This window comes from Anser anser, assembly GCF_964211835.1.
Source record: "Anser anser genome assembly, chromosome: 2".
NCBI classification, from domain to species: domain Eukaryota; kingdom Metazoa; phylum Chordata; class Aves; order Anseriformes; family Anatidae; genus Anser; species Anser anser.
In genome coordinates, this window is record NC_139721.1 from 102265639 (window position 1) to 102287255 (window position 21617).

The 21617-nt window shown below is 41.3% G+C and overlaps 1 long non-coding RNA gene across 1 annotated transcript in view; it reads left to right on the plus strand.

Annotated features, from left to right (window-relative positions):
* The window catches only part of LOC310894325, a 28686-nt gene extending 7472 nt beyond the window's left edge, over window positions 1-21214 (plus strand). The window contains exons 2-3 of the long non-coding RNA XR_014579810.1: window positions 12968-13104; window positions 17902-21214. This is a non-coding gene — a long non-coding RNA (uncharacterized lncRNA). The remainder of the gene's footprint in view (window positions 1-12967; window positions 13105-17901) is intronic.
* Window positions 21215-21617: the final 403 nt, after the last annotated feature.

Genomic DNA, 21617 nt, shown 5'->3' on the forward strand with positions numbered 1-21617 from the left:
TTATGCAACACTCTTTGTCTAGAAATCCAGCTTTCCTGTAGAGTGTGTTATATTGCTTCTTTCCATAAATGTTGCCTTGTTCTCTTCTTAAACACGCACCCTTCTTCAGCGTGAGTATCACTCCCTCATCACTTCTACCCTAGTTAATAAAATCATAGGATTTCATTATCCTTCAATTAAAGAAGATCTTTATTAGGAGAAGTCTGTTCACAGATGCTGCAAATCAACTCCAGCAAGCATGATGACTACATAATGCAAACAGACTGGTGCCTCCTCCAGACTTTCTTCTCTAGCTTGCGCTGCATGCACATTGCCACATCTCCAGAGAATGACTGAAGCAATCTACGTAATTATTGGTACACTACGCCCTTTTCAGACAGTGTTAGGTAAAACCTCAGATAGGAGAATTTTGCTTACAGGTTCCTTTTTTGCTGCTCGGCTTACAGGGCTATGTTTCCATGGTTAACACATCTCAGCAGAAGCCATTTCCAGCTAGTTTTTCAGTGACAAGATACCATGCAGCTGAGTTCTCTGATTCAGCCTGGGGACATGGGAGGATGTGCAGGGAGATAAGAAGGCAGGGTAGAGGTGGTAGAAGATTTGTTTCTAGAGTCTAGTGCTGATTCGGACTTCATTTCTGCTGATATCAGATCATTGATCCAAACACCACTACACCCGCTTTGTACCAGTTTGAGTAGAATTCAGACTGGCAGGCTTCAGCAAATGCTGTCTGATATATGCATCGATTGCATCTTTCAGTTCTTTTGAAAACAGCAATGTTGTACTGATGTATTTGGCTTGATATTTTCTCAGGGGTTTATGCTCAATTCACTGGCCCCTGAACTGCATTGTTTTACAGAGAGAGAGGTTTGTTTCATGCAATCTGTGCAGAGTTCATGCAATGTGCCCTCCAATCTCTCCTTCCTCCAATCAGTTCCAGCAATTTGGCATTACTAATAAGAGGGGGACATATTTTGTTTCATTTCAAACCCACTCACACACTTTTAAAATGAGGAACAGGACTCCAAAAGGATTAGATTTGTTTTCCTTTTAAAGGGGGCAAAATGCCAATCTGGGCTGCTGTGAAGAGAAGGAAGTCCTGAATTAACAATGTATGAATTCCTAGCTGCGGCCAGACACTCTTCCTATGAAGAGGGAAAAGTCCCATGTTTTCAGAGGATCCCACATACAACTGCACCCTGTGATTTCTGTAAAGCTCTCCCACTCTTCCCATTCTCCCAGGAAGCAATTCTGTGATCATAGACTGTAGTCCTTTGCCCTCATTCCCATATATCCCCCACTGCATTTCTAGACTTACATTTATTCTTTTGTGGATGGGAGAAGTAATGATATTTTGTCTTCTCTCTATCATAAGGCAGTTGCTACATTTTTCTGCTTTGAGAGGTTTGTTTTCATGAGTCACTAACTCCTAGTCATCCCCCTTTCGGGTCGGAGAAATCTGAAGCAGAGCAAGGGCTCAAATGGTAAAAACTAAGCAAGAGAATTATGTCCAAGCCCTGTCTGCTGCTGCTGCCACTGCACCCAGGAACATACACTGCAAGCAGGGTACATGGAGAATGTTTACAGCTGGAGGAGTATGGATGCCAAAATAGTCAGCTGCAGCTCTGGGCAAAATCTTTCCAGCCATGCCAATAGCATGAAACTTTCTTAGGCTATTTAGGGAAGTTGTGTCCTTCAAAAGCAGGGGCTTGGTTGTGTCAGAGCAAAGACAGCCTAGGCTTGTTTATGGTGGTATACCTTGAGTTTTGCTGTCTTTCAGTACCCTGGTCTGTGCCTTTGCTACTGCTGGATTTCAGAATGGGTGGTAAATCTTTTATGTAGCAGAGCAAGCCTGGTTTTCTTCCATTTCCTCTTCTCCGAATGAATAAAGCATCATTTGCAGTAGCAGGCTGCTTTCTTCCCAACAGAGGAAGAGATTCTGTAAGGAAGAAGGGCTGTGTAGCTCCCCGAGTGATGATTTAGATTACTTATTTTTTTGTGGCTGCCCATTTTTTGTGGCTGCCCCTTTTTTCTCTAAAAAATCTGTGTATTTGCAATAATTTTATACATCATATGCCTCTCCACTTCAGCTTAAGGTCACTGCCTCTTGCCACTGTGCAAGAAAGCTGGGGCTATAACACTGGAGTTTGCAGCTCAGCTTAGCAAAGTTGAAGCTAGGTAACGGTGGGTGAGGGCAAAGCAGCTGCTGTGACGGGGCTGTCTGCTGAAACAGCTGGATATCTCTGGAGAGCAGTAACTCCCTGCTCCCAGCTGCTGCTGCCAGCACAACTTCTGTGCTCCTGCTCTTGTTTTTGTCTTTCCCTGCTGGGGGTTCAGAAAGCTGAGCAGCAGCTCACACACTGTTTTGCTGATGGGTTTGTAGGTAGCATTATAGTTTCTTGCAGATGTGTTGTATTATCAGCAATGCAGACCTCTTGAACTGAGAAGTCACAACTCAGGACAGCCTCTTTCAGAAGCCATGGCAGCTAGATTTTGTTTTAGCTTCTTTAACTTTTCTTTCTTTGTCCTAAAAAAAGAAAGCAAAGATTCACATGTAGTAGACCAGCTGCAGCAGTGACGGTCTTGATAAGGAAACACCAACTATCAATATGGGTGCAACAAAAAACAAGGGGCTTGAAAACCTTGATGTTTGCCAGCCATTCTCCCAGCTCAGCTGAGGGAAAAACATTCCTTCCGAGCTGCTCAGTGAGGAAGGTGGAGTGTCTGCCTCAGTGTCCTGCAAGGCGACCAAGACTTGGAGGTCTGAAAGGGGCATGGGTACTTCCGTTCTCCTCCTTGTGCAGCCTACATCACCGTTACCATTTTTCCTACAGAAGCAGTGGAGTAGGAGCGAACAGAAAAAGGAGAGTTATGAGTTTTCCAACCTTCTCCAACTTCTTTTTTCAAAGCCTGGGATTTTATAAAACTCTAACTCCAAAACATATTAAAAGCCTGAGCTGCTTACAAAACCTCCAGCTCCACAGGGTTTGCTTATCCCTAGTAATTATCACTTAATATTTGGCCCAGCACAGCTATCTTTCAGTCTTACAGGGATAAATGTATTTGTTTCACTGCTATCTGAGCTCTTTTTCATCATCAGACAGAAACCTATAGTTTATTATTCCTGGACAGAGGCCTACACACACTGTGTGTTACTTCTGTAGTTCCTTCAGTCAGTGGGAAATGTTTTAGTATTATTATCATTAAATATTTTGCCAGACGCTGTGGTCTTCCAGCTTTCACAAAGATAGGGAGGGAAGGGAAGTGTGGCTAAAGTGCAGGCTTAAGAGATGCGAGATGAGTTGTGTTTTTTCCTTATCTGTGCCAAACTGCTTAAGGATAAAATTCCTCTGGTAACAAGAAAGACTATAAGGCCCTTAATGAGCTACTATCTCCTCATACTCAGATTTCTCATCCCATCAAATTAAATGAAGCATTTCATGACCACAGGTGCATTTAGCAGTAGCACTCAGGCCTAAATAACTTGTGCAATACTTCTACTTTTTGAGCTCTGCGTTGTTGTTTCTTGGTGTGCTTAGAGCAATACAGGCTTAGGTCATATTTTTACAGGAGAAATTAAAGTTTCCTCAGTTCTAAGTCCATGATTTCTATGCATTTAGTATCTTCTCAGTCATGGTATATTATTTTTCTTGTTTACATGTATTTAGTCTATAGAGTTAATCTGGAACTATATATAATGGTGTTCACATGCAAAAGAGGCCAATATCAATTTACTCAGTAGTGCTGCAAAAACACAAACTAACAGATAAATTTTAAGCTTACATCTTCCAAAGTTTTTAAGGCTCTTGTTTACAGTAGAAATTATAAGCACTAGATGCTTTAACACCTACCAAATTTATGCAACATTGACAATTTTAATTATATTATGTATTACAGTGTGTTTGTCTAAGAGTGGTATCAGAGCTTGGTGAGGCATAACATCAGGACAAAGTATATTTGCAACAGGAAATAAGCTAATCTCAGACTTGTGAATCCCCTAGTGCCATCACACTGCTCTGCTAATTTGTCATTCCTACATGAAAGTCCTGAAGCTTGTAATACAGTTTCTGAGACTTGCCTTAACAACTGCCTGAAAATAACATGTGCCAGTCATATCATATGGGCTTACGTGTCAGTAGCAAGCAGTAGGAAGCAGTAGCAAAAAGTCAGGGGTCCCTAACTCCCACAGCGGTGGTCTTACCGCAGAAAGAGGAGGGTTGACCCTGCACACCACACTCAGGTAGCTATTGTTCATATCTCAAACCTTCTGTTAGACTGGCCTTCTGTCCTCTGACCTCAGCAGGAGCTACTCAACTTCAAAACTCAAGCCTCTTTAGGTACAATTGCAGCATACTGATTTTAGAGCTGAACTTGAGGGAATTGCAATCTACTATATTACCCATCAACCTGCCCTCTGGGAGATGTAACTGGGCCAGGAAAAGACTGGGGCTCGTAGTTTGGCAGAAAGAGGGGATGCAGGTGGATGTGGAGGAGCCGCACTGCCAGGAGCAATAGGATGCCGATCCCTTCCACCCACCCCACCAGCCCCCTGCTTCTCCCCCGGCAGCAGGGGCCGTAAGGACCGGTAACACAGGCAGTGGTGAGCGAGTTAATAGTTCTCCTAATGGCCTACATGCTCTGCGTGCATCAAATGAAATGAGTATGAAAATGGTTCATTACCTGCCTGAGATCCAGGGTCAGGTTTTTCAAAGGATTTTAGGTACATAAAGTTGCAGGTGGACAGCTAGTAATGTTTACAAAAGCTCTTGTGTGCCAGATTCCCATGGATTTCAGTATGGGTTAGGCACATGGAGATAGAGTGTCTTTAGGCATCCAAGTCCTTTGAGAGGTGAAGTATTTTGCATTTACTGCAGTGTCCTGCAGGGTGCATAAGGATTATTACTATAGAGCAGCTTGTGTGCTGTAAATCCAACATACTGGCTTACCCTGTGGTGACTTGTTCGTCTTCCCATACCCAGTGGAACAAAATCTGTTGTGTACATCCCACGTATCTACCATCCAGGGAACAATGCCTATTTGTTTTCTGGAAGCCTTCTCTTGAGTTTACTCTTCTTATTAAGAAGGGAAAAAGATGGAGAGAGAGAGAGGGGGAGAGAGTGAGGCATCGGTGTCCAGCACACAGCACATTACCAGCTACACTGCCAATTAACGTGCCAGGATTCCCTTGCTCGCACATGTTATGTTGTTTTGATGTAACTAAACGACAGTTGCATTCAGCTGCTTCTTTCTATGGAAAAAACATCTTCAAAAGAGCAGATGAGCGTGACCCCATTTCTCGTTTTGTTTCCCATTACTTTAATTGTATATATATTGAACATATCATCTATCGTGGAAAATTGCTTTCGTCTCTCTAACATCTGCAGGACACTACTATGGCAAAGACTAGTGCATCTGCTGACACAGCTTTTGCACTCCCCATTTGTTATTCCGTTTCATACTCACAAATTTCAAACCTGTGTTCCTAAAGCTAGCCTGCAAAACCCACTGATCTCACTGGGAAGTGCAGGTGCTCAGCAACACAGCAGATCAGGCCATTTTTGTTTAGGTGTCTAAATGTGCCTTTACTGGCTTAGACATTTGAACTCAACATTTTTGCTCTGGGAGCATTAATCTTGCATCTCAAGTGTACACTAAATTCCAGTTTGCTTCCTCCGTCTCAGTTTGTTAAAAATGTGGTTCCATGGTTTTATTAATACCATTCAACAGAGTTTTTTTCCTTGGTTCTTCAACCATACCACTTGCTCATTGGTGAGCCCTAAATGATCTACATGTAGCGTCCTGTGTATGCATAGAGCATTCATTGTCAGAAGATGAATTCATCCAAGATGCTGAGGTTGATGTTTGTTGTAATTTCTTTGCATAACATCTTCTACTCGTAATTCTTGTAAATCTGAAGAGATTCTGGTGTGACAGAAGGGCTGGAAGGTTTGCAATTAAAACTGGGGCTAATGTATTCTGCGAGTGGCTCTGTTTAATCCCGTGACTGTCTGTGTGCAACGCATGCATATCATCCCCAAATGCCTTGGTACACATGTTAACAATGGGAAAAGTGGCTTGGTGGAAGAATGTAACTTTCTAACTCAGCTGCTGCAGTTGGCAGAGGCTGCTCCTCCCTTGGTCCACAATTTGTCTTACCGGATCTTGTGACCGCCTGTGAAAAATGCCCCAAATTGTTTTTCTTACATTTTCACCTGCAAGACTTTAAATTAGAGACAGGAAAAGCATTTCAGCAGTATTGAAATAAATGTTTTTCTAATTGCACAATTTTTTATTTTTTTTAAAGTGCATTTTTCAAAGCATTTGTTTAAAGATGAAAATACACTATATGGGGGAAAAAAAAAAAAGAGGTAGGAAACTGCAGAGTTCCACGTGTTGAGTTCTTTTTAATCCTATTTTTAGGGGACTGAAAACAGTTTGCCTCCCTTCAAATGAGCTGTCTGTTTAGTCTCTATAGGAAGTGGAAGTCTTTCTGAGATCCATAGATATCCTGGGATATCTACAAGGGACAAAGTCATTCATGACAAGGTTCAGCACCTGGTCTTTGCTTCTTGCCTTATCTTCTACATGGTAGCATCACCAGACGCCAAGGGGTGTGTGTCCTTGGTGAGAGCCAAGATCAGTATTTGAGACTGGGCAAAACAAGACCAGGTTAGAGAGAGAGAGAACATTTCCAGAAGCATTGAGCCCTGTCTTGCAGCTGCCATCTGAAAGATGCACTGGTATCCATCTTCTGAGGCACCACCTATACAGTGCCTGTCTCTCAACCCTTCCAGTGTTTTGAACCTTTCCTATTGTGCCATTGATCACATTAGCTGAGTTCCTGGAAAACTAAAGAGCTTTAATTATATGATACTTACCTAGGAAAGGAATAATTATCAGAGAATATATCAAGGAATAAATCAGGTTTTGAGAAGGAGTGAGTCTGGGACAGGATCATGAGTAAAGCTCATAACTGATATATTTTTAAAACCGAATAGGTAATTTAGTTCAAATGGCTAAACATCTAAAAGCTCACATGTAGTATATTCAGAGGAATCTGAGTCCCTTTCCCAGAGGCATGCAAGTTCCCAAGTTCCCGGGACTTTCCATGGGAATTAGGCTTGCTAGGTACTTTAAAAACAAAGAGTAACAAAAATGTCGATGCTTCTAAATCACTTTTGGTGGTTTGCAAATACTATGATCCAGTCAGCTCAGTCCTTATTTTAAGCAGAGAAGCCTATATTTTCACCTGAAAACCCATGTTCTGATTCTTTGTTTGTTTGTTTAATAGATTTTCTGTTTTCTTCCTCGGTTGGTAAAATGACTTCTTTTGAATCACAAGCAGAATATCCCTACAGCAATGAGTAACTCAGCTTCTTGGTAAAACCAACTTCTTGGTAAATTCGTCACAAGCCATAGATATGAGGGCAGAATCTTATGTTAGTGCAAATGTAAACATGGATTTAGTGTTTGTATGTATTTAAGCCATTTACACATTTACGCCTCATTCCTGTGTGCAAACTAGGAGGATGATAAAATGTGCCGAAAGCTATGGATATTGAATTGGAAGAGTCCTTGCAGATTTTTTTTTTTTAAATAACACCTCTCTAAGTTTTTCCATCCTTGATTTTAATGTGCCTGTCAGGTCAATCCTCTGTCATCTGTAGATGTCAACGGGAGTTTGCCACTGGTTTCAATGGAAATGTGTTTTGGTCCTTCTGCTGTAACTCCCTTGTTAAGAGAATCCTACTGATCAGAAATGACTCATTCAGAAACAGAACTTTTGATCTGTTTGAAAAACTCCTTTTACATATTTAGCACTGCTCAAAGTGTATTATTTAAAGAATCGTATAACAAATTAGGTCATAAAATTCAACTGAAAAGTTCCTTTTTTTGTTCCTCAAACCCAGCGTCTTCCTCTCTCTGCCCAGATCCTCCCCCCCAAAAAAGTGAAGGATACAATAATGCCAGTAATTATGTGTTATGTGATTTTTATTGCCTTGCAATTTATTACAAATGTTTTTGTGGGTGGTACAAAGTATTTGAACAGGTTTTCAAACTAGTCAGAAATTTATTAAATATTGGTGATTGTTATTACAGGTTGTGTTTTATGATCTATGGTTGATTTATATGTGCAAAACCAAAAGGCAATGCAGCATAGCTCTCACAGCATTTTTCTTGTGGTAACACTCCACGATGTAGAGTGAGCTGAAGGAACTCTACGCAAACTGAAGAACAAAAAGTGACCACTACAGAAACAGAAACAAAAGCAAAAATATTATGCATGCCCTGCTGCTTCCATTACCTCAGGTACGGTTTGTAGATAGTATTTCCGCAGAGTTGTTTGCAAACTGTTCATAAATCTAAATATGATAGGAAATCTGAACCTGATTTTGGATTCAGAATGTTTTGCTCAACTAGATGTTGAGGATCTTGTAGTCCCAAAGCACGAACCTACAGACAAAAATCTCTTGAAATGCAGATGTAGAAATATCTTCCAAAAGAGGAGTCAGGTAATTGCTGTTTTGATGTATGTCTGATCAAAAATCTGAATGATAGATTCAAGGAAAGGCACAAGACACACCATGTATAACAGCTAGAACATAAGGTTACCCGGATTATTTCATGACGCATACTTTTTAAACTGCGCAGTAATGACTAATAGTCAAAAAAGGACACATGGATGTATTTGCCCTGCAGATGTCCTGCAGATCCCAGGCTAGCTAGCTGATTTTCTCAGAAGTCCTGGTAGTCCTTCCATATGCTATCCCATTTCAAACTCAGATTGTAACATCAACCACACCATGCCCAGGACCCCCCATACATCTTCTCTCCTCCTTTTTTTTTTTTTCACTATTGGTCACCCATCAGAAATTATTCCCATCCTGACTGGTTTGAGAACAGATAAAAATGAACAGCAACTAACCACAGAAAATCTTAAATTTGAACAGGATGTTTTCAGATAAATAAGAAACATGCTTCTGCCTGAAAAAAAAAAAAGACAATTCAAATTCAATAGCTGTTTATATACATAAAGGCTTTCCTGACCCTTCTTTCCCTGCAGCTGGTAGAAAACTATACACTGCTGATAAATGTAGAATTGGGAACTTGCTCCACCTTACTTTATGATGGAAAATTTTGAAGGAAAAGCTGTGGCTGTTGCACGCACACAGGTGGCATCACCTTTACTGCACAGACCTGGTGTGGCTGAGCTTACAGACATCTAACTTGCTGGCCCAGAGACTGGGCACTAATTTGTCTTGAGCTGCCAGAGGTAGTGGTGGTTGGGAAATGAGTCACATCTACCTCTGCTTCTGTTGTTGAAGCAAAGGGATTACCAAACTAATGAGATGCAAGGCTGTCTAGGTTTCCCAAATTGTAAGGTCCCAAATCAAAAAAAAAAAAAAAAAAAAAATAATGGCTTGGGCTGCAGGCCATCTCTATGTACTTGCATTGCAGCCAGCAGCAAAAGGTTTCTGCTTCATTTCAGCCTTCAAAACCCATAGGATTATTTTTTTCTCACATCCTCAAAACCAATGAAAAAGATTGGTATTCCTAAACTTAGAATAAAGGGGTACAAGTGACCCTCTGGACTGACAGGAGAGGGGAAAAATCCCAAGTAGAAATATATTCAGATCCATGGTGGGCTGATGAAGGATAGCCTCATTTCTGATCTGAGTTTTATTCTGGCCCTGAAAGCAAATCCTGTCTAGACCGAGAAAGGATCCACATGGACTTTTACTGCTCAGCCCCTTCCTTCCACCATGCTGTGCCTGTCAGCATAATCCCAAGCCTTGCCTCAATTAAAACATGACGCTGTGCACACGACTCTCCCCCAGGTAGCAGATGAGAGAAACGTCCTATAGCTTAAGTTCTACCTTTGGAAAGTGTAAAAACATTATACTGCTGAAAAAAAAGAAGTATCATGCTGAATGACAATAGAGGCTTTTATTTATTCATCAGTTGTTGGAGATTTGGGGCGAAAAATGCTGTTAGCTGTAAATCTTTGGCGCAAGTTTGAAGTCTCTGCAGAATCCATTAAATATAAGGCTGTAGCAAAGAGGCAGATCATTCCTTCTTTAGGCATTTAACTCCCATTTACATCAATGGAAATTAGATAATTCACACATCTGTTTCTTCATCTAACATTTCCAACTGTGTGCTTTAGGTGCTTAACTTCAAACCAGACCCTATAAGGACCTATTTGTGCGGCTCAACAACTTAGCTACAGAAGTCTAGGTGCTGTTACAGTGAATAAAATTTGGCAAAGTGGAGGCACCTAAAGTTCCTAATTATTTTTAATTTATTTTGTAATTTCATTTGCTCTTCAGTAGGTGTGGGCAAAAATATATGCTGCTTCTCTAGGTAAGTTTGTATCTTCCATCTTTATACCATCAGATTTAGGGTACACTGATAAAAACTCATTTTCTTAACTTTAAGGAGAGTTTGAGTCCCTCCACTATTCCTTGATCCCTCCTAAATGTTCCTTTTCATAGATGCTATTTGCACTTTTCAAATTTATTACTAAAAATACATGTGCCCGTACACATACACATACACATGCACCTCTAATAATTGTTTAGGTGATTACACTTATGGGCTATGCGTTTTTAGGTGACCTGGTAAAAAAACGCACTTTAAAATACAGTTTTCTTATGTAACATTGATAACATATCCATTTCAACACCATTTTCAAATACATACTACAGAAGTATGTTTAAATTCTACACAATTTAAAAGGCAGATGACTGCTTTCCTCTAAAGAACGTATTGTTCTGTGGGTAGGTGAGCCACTTGCTGTTAATTTCTTACCACAAATCATTCTTTCATGTCTCTTGATAGATACATTTTTTTTTTGTCTAGAACAATTCCATCCAGTTAACTGCAATGAGGTTTCAGAAATACAGTAATTCAGGAGATGTCAAAAGCCACATGAGCATCTGCATCCTGATCTTACAAGGCACTAAGTGCCCTGAGGGCAATCCAGAAAACACATTTATCTGTACACACAGCCCTGTATCATCTGCAGCCCATGACTGAAGCTCTGACTCCAGTGAAATCAAAGTAAGATCTTCCTTTGAGCTCCGTAATGCTGGGGCTTCACTCCGCCAACCTTTAATCAATGCTTTGCGGCTGGGAAGAGGGATCCTTATCTACAGTGGCTTGGTGACATTACACCACAGGGTGGTGCCCCAGTGGTGAACCTTCTCAAGCACCCAGCACACATTTGGGGCCAAGAGCATGGCTCTATCTTGTATCTTCCCAGACACATATGTAGACAACATCAAGGCAGCTTGCTGGGTTGGCTCTGCCTCAGAAATGTTCTCAGCGACCTTTCCAGGCACTAGCTATAAGAAGCCATCAAGATGCTAATTTAGGACTCAGTACACTAAGTACTGATAGGTACCTAGTATCCTCTAGGTACTGGCCTTTCCCATGGGATGTTTTTTTACAAAGAAAAGCATGGAGAAAACAGCCAGGGGTTCCTGGTGGGGATGCTGCAAAGGAGAGCAGCTGAGTATGCCTGAGTCCTGCCTGAGTGTGTGTAAACAAGGATGGGCTCACCCCAGCCCTTACATTCACAGAAGGGGTGACTAAGCAAGGACTCCACCCTATTTCAGAAGGGCTGTGATTTTCAATTCCTTTCAAGAGTACCCGTGTCTGTGGTTCAGACATTCTTCTGCTGAAACACCTCTCCTTGTTCCATCACATTGTCCTGGTGGGGGAGTTAAGCTGGAAGTGTGGAAATGCTCCCCTGAAACCCCAGCTGAGGTTCCCAGGAGCATGCGTGAGCCCCACGCAGCGTGGCAGGGCTGGATGCCCTGCAGGGTTTCACCTCTCCAGAGAGGGGTCAGAGGTGCCCCAGGGCCATGAGAAGCACAAGGAGAGGCAGTTTGCCTCAGAAATGGCTGGGTTGGAAGCAGGTGGGACACCATGGGTGGAGCCCACTCACAGCAGACTGGTGACCTTACACGATGGGACTGAGCCAGGTTGTGACAGATGGTATCCCTGGATCTGAGACTGGATCCTGGCTCTTACTGTTTAGTTAATTAATTGGGAGGAACATACAAATTAACTTGGTAAATTTTGAATACAGTTTAAACGCCTCTGGTTTTGCAGATAGCTTGAATCTGATGATTCAATTTAAGTTGCTAATGTAAGTTGCTGGTCAATTTTAGTGTTTTTCCCCTGGCCCTTGTCAGTTGATTTGCAGAAATAATTCTGGAAGGACACAACTAAAAACCCTATAATAAAGCTGGTGAGGTTTATTAAATAGTCAGTACTAATGGGATAGAGATATTGCTGGCACTGATGTATACCTCAGTAGGGTTCACCTCTAGCAAGTCCCTGGCATAAAACTGTCTTGGTGGAGTGCATTTTTTCGAAGCAAACATAATCTCTAAAGTGCCTTATCTTATATCAGGTAGGCTGGAAGTCTGGTTTCTGAAGCTGCCACCTGAAATATTTTACACTGTTAAGACAGAAAGAAAAAGAGACAGAAATACACCTATACCCACCCTGCTGATGGACTTCCCTGTGACAATGGGAGAGATGGCAATGTGGGTTTATTGCTGTGCAGTGGGTGCAGGCTGCCTCTCGGGAAGGGCTGTGCCTGTCAGATGTGAAGTGGCGTTTTGTGGAGCTGTAGCCACACAGGGAAACAGGGATGGCAGGGCAAGGATGAGCTTTAGCCATGAAGCCTCTTCTTGCAGGCGCAAGCTTGCAGGCAGTCAATTGTCCCAGACAAACCTCCAGAGGAGTTGCCTCCCCTTTGGTGAGCTTCCAGAGTGAGCGCTACTCACACTCTAAAGTATTTCTTTTTTATCTCAGCAGTGCAACAAAAGGAGCTGCCACAGCCCACTCTCGGGGCAAAAGCCCCATCCTCTTCTGTCACTTCTTTTAAGATGTGGGTGATGCTTCTGCTCCAAGATAGTCCATTTACCTCCACAGTGTTTTTTTCTCGCAGGTTTCCAGGAATGAGAACAGCTGGAGAAACTGAATGTTATGCTTCATTGATGGGGGAAATTCTCTGTACTGCAATATTAGTACTCACTGCCTGTTGTGGTCACCAAGCACTGTCATCAACAAGGTTTCAAGGGGATGGTAAGGAAGTGGGATGTACTGAAGCTCTCATGCTTGAGCAATACAAGTCCAGAAGGGTAATGCGGGGAGTAAGTTTATCATGTAAACAGTGAACTGTCTGTAAAAGGGGAAGTTTTATGCAGTGATGGGGATGTGGGAAATGAGAAACCACGAATTAATGAGAAACCCTACCGAGGTTAAAGTAATTTACTGATTAATCTTGATTCCACTTCTTTTGGTCAGAGTGGAAGGAGAGACTCTTAGGCAAATAAAAAAGACATAGCATTGCGTGATAAATCTTTTATTGACAGGGATCTGAGATTAATTGTAAGTGACTAAACCTTATCAGTACAAATAGCTTATGCCATACCAAGGCACCAGGTATTTTGAATGTCCCACCTGGACAGCTGTTTCATACACATTTTTTGAAACATTACTGGAAATCCTCTCTTCTATGTTTACCTGTAAGGCTTCAGTAGGGTATTTATTCTTCAGGGGGATTTTGGGGAATAAAAAAAAAGTCACTAAAAATACCAGTGCAGTAGTGGTGTGATTAGACGCAACCCAAATTTCCAGTCTGATTTCTTGGGACCTTCCAAATGTAGTTACAAGGCTGTGTAGAAAGCTAGGAATCTCCCCTTCTATTCTGCCCACATCCAGCCTTCAAGGTCATGCATAAAATTACTTCCCTCTGATATCAGGATTTAATGTGACTGTTTCTTTTTGCCAAGGCAAGATTTCTGGGGATGATTTCTCCAATTTGAGGAAATGCTGAGAATAGCAGTGTGGTAGAAGATAGCATCATTTTTAGGAATGGATATGAGACACAATTCCTCAAGTGTTTTTTAGTGAACCTTCTGGAAATGGACAGTTGATACAATTTATGATAAAATGCCCATCACTGGGAATAGACATTGGGGTGAAAACTGTAGTCCAGAACTGTGCCATTTGAGGAGGAGAAGAAGAAGAAGAAGGAAGGAAGGAAGGAAGGAAGGAAGGAAGGAAGGAAGGAAGGAAGGAAGGAAGGAAGGAATGGAGGGAGGGAGGGACAGAGGGAGGGACAGAGGGACAGAGGAGGGAAGAAGGAGGGAGGGAGGGAGGGAGGAGAAAGAGCTTGCCACATAAATTATTTTCTTTTTATTTCCCAAAGTAAAATTCTCAAATTGGAGTGGCATATGCTGCCACAAAGCCTATGTTAAATGATGGATTAGTTACAGGATGAACATCCATTATCTTATGAATCATCTAGAAAGAAATGGGTGCTTTATAGGGAAGAGTTTATAGGGAAGAGAAACTAGGAACTTCCCATTATGGTTTCCAATCGGAAGCAGCCTTGTGCTCTAATCCTGGCACATTGTGAGATGCCAGACTGTTACCATATCAATGCTATTTTGATGCTTTGAGCAAACTAGCCTTCTAATCTGAAAGACTGTCCTTCATTCAGTATATTTTATTATGAACTGGTTTAGAAAATGTCAAACTTAATATGCCAAGAGCAATCAGCATTTTTCTAGATATACCAAGATATTGGTATGTACAATTTCAAATAGCAGGAGCTGGATTCTTATAAACAACTATAAGCTGCATTTGCATTCCATACAAAATTTCATATAAACTAACTTCCATCTGCTTTACCTGCCATGTTTTTCATGTTTCTTTCTCATTCTAGTCCATTTTTTTGCTCACTGTAAGGACAGGATACCTAAATAAAAGCTTTCATTTATATATCTAAGTATATAATATATTTAATTAAATAAGCATACAATTTGGGGCCCTATGGTTCTGAAGCATGACTTACATTGCCATGGTTATGGCAGACCTCTGGAAAGATGAGTTAGAAGAATTACCTGACAGTTTGATCCACTAACACAAATCAAAGGAGGAAAAAAACTTGTGCCAGTAAGGGGTCCTGATGAGCTCCAGGATAAAGAAGAAGTGGGAAAGAAATTTCCCCAGAAACTTTCACCCAATCCTACGAGGGTAAGAAGTAAGAATGCTTTCACAGAGAGAACAGGAAAAAGGAAAAGTGCAAAAAACAACAAGTCTCAACTCTTCCAGCCTTCTGTAGATGAAGAAAACAACCACCATATTATTGTATAAGGTGTGTATCAGAGAACAGTTTGACACCGGATTTGGCATCCCACAGGCCATCTTAGGGCCCTTCTGACTGCCCTGTGTTTTAGCCAGCACTATTATGATGCTGGAGCGTCTATGCTAGAATGAAAGTTAATCTGGCTATTCCATCTCCCAAAGGCAAATTCTCAATTTAAATGTTTGGCCTTCAAGATGAGAGCGAGGCAAAATCCCCATGTGTGAGTAGATTTATTTATTCTGAAGCTATCTGCTCATGGAGAAATCAGGGCATATTTAGCTCACACATAATTGCCATGCATACATTGTTTCTAGTGTACAGCTGGCTTGCATTTGACCAGCTCAACACAAGGGAAAAAAGAAAAATTGTTTGTTGCATCTGTCCCTTTGGACTTGGCTCAGTTGCTTTTACTTGTTGCAATGTAAGGTAATTTTTGCAGTATTATTGTGTAAATGAGGTTGAAGGAAATAAGAAAACTTGGGATTATATCATGAACGTTGTTCCTGTTGTGTGGTCATGGTACACTTGTATTTTATGACCAAATTGTAAATTCCTTGAAATTACAATGTCACTATAATCTGAATGCACAAAGTAATGCATTAACAATATAGAAGCATGTGAGAAAGAGACAATATTCCACTCCAATTGCATCATAGGAGAAAAAATAAGCATTTGGGAAATAAATTTTCTTCTACACAAAAGAAGTAACAGAGGGGAATTTTAAAAATGAAGTGTCTGCACAGATTAAAAGCAAAACTTTTAAAACTGTTCAGAACTCTAACAGATGAGACAAGCCCACAATGTTGACAACTCCTATCAAATTCTACGTCCAAATATTTTTAACTTTCCAGGTGATACAGATGCATGGATCTACTTCAGAGCATCAGAGTTCACAGTGTTTCATGTCTAGCAGTGCAGTTCTGACTTCATATGTATAAGCCAAGAGAGTAATTTCTGGATGTAAATCCTGCTTAGGTCAAGGTCAGGTCTGAGTTCAAAGAAGACTTAAGTTTCAGTTCAGATTTGTTTACTGTGAAACCTTGCCAGACCTCTATTGTCCATTAGGTCCTCTATGTCTTTTAATGCAACAGTTCAGTGATTGTGATTAATTCACAGGAGCCCACAAGGAGCCTCTTGATCATGTTTTACCTCGTAATTGAAAATAAAATTGAGAGACTCGTTGTCTTCAAATGATGTTGATGGAGAAGTAGTATCCCTGGGACTCATAAAAATGTTCCTATCTGTATCACATTTTGTAACAATAAAAATTCTGATGGAGAAAACCCATTTCCACGTTCCAGCTCCTCCCTGCTAATGTCTCCTATTATGCAATGCTGTCATTATAGTTACTGGGTCATATTAACCTAAAATCTCTGATAATCCCTCTACCTAGGATGAGAGAGAGCTAATTACTTCTCAAGACTTCTGAGGAGAAGTTCAGAAGACTTAAGTAGAACATTTAGATCTGTGAAAATATATAAACATTTTTCATATGGCAGGTCTTTTGTAGACCCCTTGATAAATAGTCAGCAGTGTGATGGCTACAATATTAAAGCCTCATTTCTAGTGATATTTCTACCATCAGATCAAAGCATCACAATATTTCACCTGGTATCAAACTGAAAGCAGATTCTGTTTTCATTAAGGGCTGAAACGAAAATGCACGGCACCTGAACTTAACAGGCTCACTCACCTTCAGCATTTTGCATGTGATCCCCTCACTGCAGAGTGCTCATGGGTTTGCCTCCTCCCCTGAGACCCGCTGTGCAGAGGTACATCCAGCAGAGCTGTATGTGTGGATGTGTCTTCAATATTACCATTCATATGGTAGTTCTCCACGTAAGTCATCTGTCAGGGTGAGGGCCTTTTGCTCTACTTCAAACGTTCCTGAAATCCAGAGGGGGTCTGATTTCATGGGTCCAGAAGAGGTTTCTCACAAAAACAGAGACATTTTCAAGATATTCAGAACCACAAATCCAGCCCCCATTGAATTTCAGTTTCCCTTACAGGTCGTTATTGTTTTCACCACTTTATGGCAGTACTGGCCAAAATCAATCTTTTACAGCTCCACTTCCTACTTATACTAAAAGAAAAAGGTTGGGGCACTTAATTAGAGCTATTTATATTTTCAAAATGAGGAAGACATTCTGAAAAAGAAATTGTTTTTGCAGCCAATTCAGGGACCTTCTGTCTACAAAATCTGCTCTAGACACTTTCCCACCACAACTTTCTTTCCATTATTAGGAACTTACACCATGTTGTATTTAGCTTGGTATTTTGCCAAAAAATGTTCTTTAGGTCTCTATAGTACAAAATCTGACAGAAAGCATAACAGAGGGAAAAAAAAAAAAAAAAAAAAGGTATTTTTAAGTCCCTACTTTTTTCCATTTTCCCATCAGAAAATTTTTAAAAAAATATTATTAATATAAATCCATCTCTGTTCCAGTTTTTGCTCTGGTTATTTATACCCTTTAAATATAATCCATGTAGAGAAGTCCAAAGTTATTAAATCTGTTCAGATAGTCCTTCAATCTATTCAGGAGCTGAGTGTACCTGGCACAAGTACCGAGTATTTCCTTTTGGTTTCTGAGCTAGAAGCAAGACTTGAAGTAAATGATTTTCTGCTATGATAATGATGATACTAACAGACGTCCTGAGTGGAAAAGGCCAGGAAGGTTCGGAATCTGACTCACGTTCTGATATTGTCTCTTTCTTTTTTAACCTAGGAAAACTCAGCTCAGATTCCGTCTGTGGTTTTCAGCAAGAATACTGCTTTTCCCTTCTTCCCGCACTATTTTCCAGCCAGATTGACTGAACTACAGAAAGGTCAAATGACTTGCTTGGAGGGTAAGCTATGAGTCAGGAGCACAGCTAGTATTGAATCAAACCTTTTCCTGTCTTCCAGTCCAACCACTAGACAACACACAATTGCTTTCATTGACCAGAGAGTTCTAATGAAGTCAGCGTTAGCTGTGGCATACACTAGCATGACTCTCTGAACAGTGTTAGTACGCATTAGGAGGAGTCTCCAAAAATCAGTCACCTTCTACCAACAATTCAGTTGGTATGTGGCAGACAGCAGACCTTGAGTCCCTTTCTTTACATGCTTTGTGTCCTGCCTGTGCATATTGCCATTTGCACACTTCAGTCATGCAGCTGTGCGCCCATCTGCACTGGGAGCTGGTGTACACAGCTCTACTCGGGGGCTGACCTACAGCCTTCGTTCTCAATCTTCTGGTCTTGGGACGTCCAACGGGATTTCAGCTGCTCCTCCTTTACAGGCAAGAAGATGGAAAGGGGCCTATTATTCTGTTCTGCTGTAATATGAGATCACGGTTGGGAAAATGTTCAGAAACACTGGACGAGATAAGCTCAACAATCTGTTTTGACCTTAGGCTCTACTGATGTTTGGATTTAGCTGACCTACATGCATCTGCACAAATGTTAGCAGATAGATGTCTGGAAAACTTGCAGATAGACTGATGGAAGATACTGTTAAAAGAAAATATATATATATATATGACTGGAAAGGAGCTTGAGCAAGCATCTATTCTACCCTCACCTAAAGCAGGATGGGCTTTATCTACACCATTCCTAGCAGGCAACTCAGCTTCAGTGACCTCCCCAGGCTATCTGTGCTATCACTCGGGTTATTAGGTTAGACATTAAGGGGAACCTTTATTGCTCCCTCTTTCTGAAATGGGAGTGTGCCACTTTCATGTACAGGATGTAAACCAATCAAAAAACAGAGTCCATGCTATTTGGAAGAGCATGTATTACAAAGTCAATAGTAGAGGAGTAAATGTGTCTTCAGCAAAAATTCCCTTTTTCTTGTGGTGATTTTTTCCAGTACAGAGAAATTGTTTTTTTCTCTTTGTACTGAATAATGCCTGGCTCTGCCTTTCTCCTACTAAGGCTCTATTTTCAAAGATTTTCTAAGTGTTATTCTATTAAACTGCCTTTGTATGTGAAGAAAAGGTAATAGGAAAAAGAAATAGTTTTCAAATGAGACTGAAGATTTGACTTTTCAAAGCCAGGAAATTTGTATTGAATCATCTGACTGAATTTGCTGTGCTGCGCTGTGCTGCGATGTTTTAGCTCATACGGCACACAAGATAACCACTGTTCAGAGACCCTGCAGTAACTCAGCAAAATAGGATGAATGGAGGATGACGTTTCTGCTATAAATCATCGGGTCTATTGTGTATATGTGTAATAGACAGGACTTGGGAAGCAGGGAAATATAGGACTGTTATGGAATACCAGAAGGAATCTTTTACTGATGACTGGATGTCCGCTCAAAAAAAAAAAAAAAAAAGGGAAAAAAAAAAAGACCCTCTCTAATATAAAGTCACCATATAAATTAGAAATGGAAACAGCTACTATTAGAGCATCTTTTCCATCCTCCTGTCACTGTGGAATTGTTCCCTACCGTGTGTTCCTGAGTGTTTTGTCCAGTCTTCTCTGAAACAGTTTAAGCAACAAGGTTTCCATTGCTTCTCCTTGGAATCCTACCCCACACTGTAGTAGATCTCGTTAATAGGAGATGTTGCTGTAAAGCATAAATTTTCCTGCTCTCAGTTTCATCTCATTAATTCCACTTATACCCCCTTCTCCGGTCCTAATCAATTCCTTTGCCTTTTAAGTGTTTATATCCTCCTAAGACTTATGGGGAATTACCATACCCCAATTAGATATCATCCAGCCAAGATATTTGCAAAGCCCATTCCCTTCATTTTCCTTCAGCCCACATCTAAGCCTTGGATCATTTTTTCCCCTCTCTGAAGTCCCTTCAGTTTGTCATCGAGTCGCCCTCAATTTAAGTTGAAGAGAGGTCTGGTCCCTACACTGCAGCCAGAGATGCGGCGATCGGGTTTCCAGAACACTAGCAATCCCCCGCTCACCACAAAGTCAGATGGAGGCGAGTGGCTGTGGAGACCACTCAGGAAGAAAAAGGAAATAAAGGAGAGTGGCAGTTTGCAGGGGAAAAGCCGCGGAAACTATCAGCTAAACAGCATCGGTGGTGGCACAGGGGTAGGAGCCCCAGCGGAGCTGTGGCCGTGGGGTAGGGCAGCGATGCCTCGCACCACGGGCCGGCAGCCTGAGCAGTGCTGGTGGGGCAGAAGTACCCCCACATCGCCCCACGCCACTGTCCCTCAGCATGACCTCATGAGCGGCGGCAACCTGGGTGATCGTGTTTTTTACAGATGGACAAAGCCCACTCTGTGTACAGGTTTTTTCCTCTTGGCTGTAAAATGAGGGGGTCGGAGAGAAACGTGGGCTGTATCATAGACTCCTGGTGGTCCACCCCCTCCGCCCAGCCCTGCAGACTGTCCAAAACCTTGTCATTTTACCCCAGAAGGCAAGCAGGCCTGGGGTAGATCCAGAACGGATTACAACATAATCCAATTCACAGGGAGGGGTATTTTTGAAAGAGGATTTTTTTTTCTTTCTTCTGGCTGCCTGCCAAAAAATAAATAAATGCTGTAAGTCTCATGTAATGTTTTTAGAGGGCACAGTGGTGGAAAGAGAAGGCTCATTTCCATATCCCTGTTAGAGAACAGGAGGGGAATTTTTTCATTTTTGCAGAGGTATGCAAAGTGGTCTGAGGGTACACAAGGTATAAATGCTGGCATTTCACACTGGGCTCTCAGGCCAGTATGTGTCTGAAGAAAGCAGAGTTTCGTTTCTAATCAGATCGATGTACTATGGGTGTTTGGTCTGTGTTTCAGCATCAAAAAGCCTCCTCCTGAACCTTTTGTGACCTTCAGAGAGTTTTGCATAATTAGCTTGATTAAAGACACAGCACAATTTTAGCACCAGGGACCAAAACCCACAAATTACTGAGGCTCGCATGTTTTGCAAAATAATACCATTCATGTGATTATTTGTTTTGTTCTAATCATTTTTGAAATATTACTCCATTGCTTAGATTTGAATTGCTGGTTGTAACAGATAGCCAGTTCCCAAGTAAAATGTAAGTCTATACAAAAATGTTTCCATTGCATGAGAAAATGTTATCGGATTTCTCTAGTGTCACAGGGCTGAGTATGATGTTAGTATTAAGGGGTATGGCTGAAAAAGGCCTGCAGTATGAGTGCTTTCCAGCTAAGTATGCTGTCATTTCACTGGACCTTCCTCAGGCTTTGCTTTTACCACTTTGATTTCAGTGGGTTAATTTCTAATTTTCAGAGTGGCAAATCCAATAAAAAACAGACATAGAACATATGATAGTACATAGCTAGACGTCCACATACAGGGAGAATCAAGTCGTCTTACAGACAGCAGTCTGGGCTCTGCTTTCATCAAGGGACCCAGGGGATAAATGTGGGGACCTGTAATGAAGGGAAGTGCTGCCATAATTCTCCTTGGGTCATGCAGGGTAGCAGCTGAGCAGGCCATGAATCCCCAGAGCATGGCCAGAGTGGAAATACCTGCCCGT